This window comes from Solanum stenotomum, chromosome 11 (assembly GCF_019186545.1).
Source record: "Solanum stenotomum isolate F172 chromosome 11, ASM1918654v1, whole genome shotgun sequence".
NCBI lineage: Eukaryota > Viridiplantae > Streptophyta > Magnoliopsida > Solanales > Solanaceae > Solanum > Solanum stenotomum.
Window position 1 is genome coordinate 19,670,062 of NC_064292.1, and position 5,487 is coordinate 19,675,548.

Sequence of the window (5,487 nt, forward strand, 5' to 3'; positions counted from 1 at the left end):
AGAGTCGGCCTAGGTTGTGTGTTGATGCAGATAGCTTAAGGTGCATGAGAAAAATTATCCGACTCATGACCTTAAGTTTGCAGCGGTGGTGTTTGCACTCAAGATTTGGAGGCACTACTTGTATGGTGTTCATGTTGATGTGTTCACAGACCATAAGATCATTCAATATGTGCTCACCTAGAAAGAGTTGAATTTTCGCCAGAGAAGATGGCTTGAGTTCCTCAAGGATTATGACATGAATGTCCATTACCATCCTGGTAAGGCAATTATAGTAGCAAATGCCCTTAGCAGACTATTTATGGGTAGTGTAGCATATGTTGAGGAAGAAAGAAAGGAGCTAGCAAAGGATGTTCACAGACTTTCTCGTCTAGGAGTTCGTCTTATGAGCATATCAGATGGTGGTGTAACGGTTCAGAATGGGGCAGAATCTTCTTTGGTAGTGGAAGTTAAGGAAAGCAAGACAGTGATCCGATATTACTTGAACTCAAGGGTGCAGTCCACCAATAGAGAGTTGAGGTTTTCTCCCAAGGGGAAGATGGTGTGCTTCGCTACCAAGGCCGATTATGTGTTCCTAATGTGAGTGAGTTGAGACAAAATATTCTTGCAGAGGCCCATAACTCCAGATATTCTATTCATCCAGGTGCCACTAAGATGTACTGCAATCTGCGGAAAGTCTATTGGTGGAATGGTATGAAAAGAGATATAGCAGATTTTGTGGCTAAGTTCACCAATTGCCAGCAAGTCAAAGTGGAACATCAGAAACCAGGAGGTATAACTCAAGAGATTGACATTCCTACTTGGAAGTGGGAAGTGATCAACATAGATTTCATCACAGGTTTACCTTGTACTCGCAGACATCATGACTCCATTTGAGTGATTGTTGATAGAGTTACTAAGTCTTCTTGTTTTTTGGCTGTCAAGACTACAGATTCGGCGGAGGATTACACCAAGCTTTACATTAATGAGATTGTGAGGTTGCATGGGGTTCCTTTGTCTATCATCTTAGATAGAGGTCCTCAGTTTACCTCTCATTTCTAGAATACATTTCATAAAGGTCTTGGTACTCAGGTTAACCTTAGCATAACATTTCATCCACAGACGGATGGTCAGGCAAAGCGTACCATTCAGACCTTAGAGGACATGTTGAGAGCTTGTGTGATCGACTTCAATGGTAGTTGGGATGATCACCTTCCTCTTATTGAGTTTGCCTACAACAATAGTTACCATTCCAGCATTCAGATGGCCCCTTATGAGGCATTGTATGGGTGTAGATGTAGATCTCATGTGGGCTGGTTTGAAGTAGGTGAAGTAGCCTTGATAGGGCCAGATTCAGTCTATTATGCTATGGAGAAAGTGCAACTCATCAGAGATAGACTTAAGACAGCTCAGAGTCGCCATAAGGCTTACACAGATGTAAGGAGAAGGGAACTAGAGTTCTAAGTTAATGATTGGGTTTTTCTGAAGGTGTCACCTATGAAGGAGGTGATGAGGTTTGGGAAGAAAGGGAAGCTTAGTCCCAGATATGTAGGCCCTTACCGGATCTCAAAAATGATTGGTAAAGTGGCTTATGATTAGAGTTGCCAATAGATTTGGCAGCAGTGCATCTAGTCTTCCACATTTCACTATTGAAGAAGTGTGTGGGTGATCTAGCATCGGTAGTACCATTAGAGAGTGTGGATGTGAGGGATAGTCTCACTTATGAAGAGGTACCAGTTGAAATCCTTAATCGTCAGGTTCGAAGGTTGAGAAACAAAGAAGTCGCTTCAGTTAAGGTTTTGTGGAGGAGTCCATTCGTAGAGGGAGCTATTTGGGAATCAAAAGCAGCCATGAAGTCCAAGTATCCTCACCTCTTCCCTTCCGATTTAGTCTTAGTATTTTGTTCCTTCAGCATGTGCTTGCATTTTCAGCGTATTTGCATGTTTTTGGAACTCAGTTCAGTCAAAAATCAGCCTACAGTGTTTAGTGGTAGGGTTGCAGCTTGTTCCCTCAATTTCAGCTACTTTAGTCTTCATTCGAGGACAAATGATCCCAAGGGGGAGATATTGTAACACCTTAAAACCTAGACCCAGAAAGAAATTTCAGAAATATACCTGAAGCAGTGAACCACGACAGGGCTTACGGACCGTGATAGGTTCCACGGTCCGTAGACCTGCCCGTGGTCTTGACTTGGAAGTCACTAGGCCCAGACATCAGACCACGAGTACCTTCACGGTCCGTGGTCTTGATGATGGGCCGTGGTGGCGCCCGTAGAGTCAAGGTAGTGAACCTCCCTAGCAAGCCCCTTAGACCGTCACGCCTATGTGAGGACCACGAGGACCTTCGCGGTTTGTGGTCCTTCACATGACCCGTGGGGGCATCCGTAGAGCCTTACCAGTATGCCCCCTAGCCAGTCCCTCCAGACCACAGCCCAAGTGGAGACCACATACACTTTCACGGTCCGTGGTCCTTCCTTTACATGGGCCATGGTAGGGCTCATGGACTCAGGCCCTCAGCTAGTAGTCACCAAGTCCAGACCACGACCGATTTCACGTTCCATGGTCCCTTTCACGATCCGTGAAGGTGGCTGTGGTCAGTCCGTCTGCAGTTTAAGTCAAGGTTATTTAGGTCTTTTCCTTATTCGTTAGACACCTAAACTATGCCGTTTTAATCCTAAATTTCGTGGTTTTAGTCAGTTTAAGTCTAGAAACATAACTAGAACTTACCCAAGTCAGACCTTTAATCAAAACTTAGAAAATTAGAAGCGAAAAGAGAGAAAGAGGCGACCAACCCTAAGTTCAAGAACGCAACAAGTTTCCTCATGTTCCAGCCCCGAAATCGAAAGATTTTTTCATGAAATTCGTCACCAAGTATGTGGGATTCACTAGTGGGTTCCTTTCACCCATTAGATCCCTAGTTTTCAGTCAGTGTCTTGATTCCCTTATTATGACTATACCTAGGGTTTTTTGGTAGTTAGAATTGTTGGGTTCTTAGCTGTTAGAATGATCCAAATCAGATTAGTACGTTAATATTCAGTTTAATGTATGAATTCCAGAACCCTAGCTATGTATTTCTTTAGTTCTTAAACTACACATGCTAGGTCAGATATTTCAATTATTCAGTTATACATGCCTTAGTTATTAATGTATCAATATCAGTTTAATTGTTGCATTCTCAGTTTGCATGTTCAGTTTGAGCTATCCAGTAACTTACAGAAATTCAGTCATAATGTGTTAATTACTTAATCCATTGGGAGTAGCATAATACCGAGTTGGACTAGGGTTCAGCGTACCCATATAGTCCCATAACTACTAGCCACGTAGGTTGTAAGTCCCTTCTGTGGGCATCATTTCAGTGATCACGCCAGCATGCTTCTATACCTTTGGCAGGGTATATTGGGTCCTCTCGATGTGGCATATACATCGGACTCCACATTTAGCTCATGTGGTTTTATTATTGGTTATTAGTAGCTCCCACAGTTTAGTCAGATTCTATTGCATTGACCATGTATCATTATATTCAGTATTCAGTCTCAACATGTTATAAATTGGTCATTGCATTCAGTTAGCTCAGTATTCAGTATCTATATCATGTTTAGATTATATCATTGCTTATATGCTTTGTTTAGTTATATGTTATTTCAGCTTTATTCTATTCTGAATGCTCAATACCTTTCAAGTACTGACACATACTCTGCGCTACATCTTCTCGTGATATAGGTTTAGGTTCTTAACATTCAGATCATGCTTATATCGGTTCCCGATCTCCAGTTCAACAGAATCAGTGGTGAGTCCTCATTCTTCAAGGACAATAGTCATGAGTTTCTTTTCAGTATTTTCAGTCCTTTAGTTTCAGTTTTGCTAGACTTAGTTGAGGCCTGTCCCAACATTTCTAGTCAGTTAGAGGCTATTTTCAAACATAATTAGATTCAACTTAGTATTGAGTTATTATATTCGTTGTATTAAACTCATCTGTTTTCATTTATCTCAGTTATAGTATATAGGTATTCCCCATCTTTTCATTTTATTTATAATCTAGCTTCCACATCGGCTTATTATCTTTAGCATGCACGTGATCATGCCAACATGGTTAGCTTGGGATCACTTGTGGTCCTAGGTCCTAGGTCCCGTGTCTGCGTCTCAGGGGTAGTTCGAGGCGTGACAACTAGTACCTTGTTTGGTACTCTTTTCCATACACTCTATTGTGTATTAATGTATGTATTACTAATATCATGAATTTCTAGATATTAATAATGCAATGATTTTAATGCATATATTAGCATGGTCAAAGACCCATTTGCCCCCTTTCTACATCTTTTTCACCATAATTGTGCAGGATATCTTTATAAATAAACTTTTTTATACAATGTATGCTATTTTTAATCCACCAAACCAAATAATACATAAAAATAATCTATATATAACTAATGTAAGTATAATTAATACAAACATTACAAATATACTATATTTAATATTATTTTTATACGCTTTATCAAACAGATCCCTCAATTTTTATAGGTCCCACCAATTGATATGGTAAGCAGGGAAACATACATGAATGATATGTACCATTAGCTAATACTCCTTCCATTTCAAAAAGAGTAACCCATTTTGACTTGACATAGAGTTTAAGAAAACAAAAAAGACTTTTGAATCTAGTGGTCCTAAATTAAAGTTATGACAAATGTACAAAATTGTTCTTTAATTTGTGGCCTTAAACATGCTACGTGTAAAACTGAAATTAAAATGTTACCAAAAAAAGGAAGGATGTCATTTTTTTGAAACAGACTAAAAAGAAAAATATTGTGGTTGCAGCCATGCAACGGATCTGGGACCGCATTAGCGCTCTAGAAGACAGGTGGGGGGGGGGGNAAATTTAGGGATAGGTTGGTGGAAGGTGTGGGAGTGGGAGTGGGGGCGGGGGCGGGGGGTGGGGGGGTGCTCGGGGGAGGGGTAATTTTTTATTTGAAAAAACAGATTTTTTTTTGTTTTAGAAAAATAAAAAAAATTAGGGATCGGTTGGTGGAAGGTGGGAGGAGGGGTGGCGGTGCCCGGAGGGGGTAATTTTTTTTTTTTTTTGAAAAAACAGATTTTTTTTGTTTTTGGAAAACAAAAAAAATTTAGGGATAGGTTGGTGGAAGGTGGGGATACCTCGGTGCCTGGGGAGGGGTAATTTTTTTTTTTTTTGAAAAACAAAATTTTTAAATGGGTTAGAACCATTTTACACAAATCATATTTGATCAAATCCATATTTACTTATATTCTATTTGGTGGATTGTAATCTAAATCATTTTTGCTCAATCAATATTCAATCCATCCAAATTCAATTCAATTCAACTATTTGCCACCCCTATGTATTACCAGTAGTCTTCTGTTTTTTACTTTATAATGTAAGTCATTCTTTTTGAAATAGAGAATTTTATTTTTCACTTTGTAAGGTGGGTCATTCTTTTTGAAATAGAGAATAATGAAAAATAGTGATTAAACCTACTTCCCCCACCTTAAGCCCCCT

The 5,487-nt window shown here is 39.7% G+C and overlaps 1 protein-coding gene across 3 annotated transcripts in view; it reads left to right on the forward strand.

Moving 5' to 3' along the window:
- LOC125844769 (tubulin-folding cofactor E) overlaps positions 1–5,487 on the forward strand; it is a 375,181-nt gene that overhangs the window by 90,710 nt on the left and 278,984 nt on the right. The window lies entirely within an intron of this gene.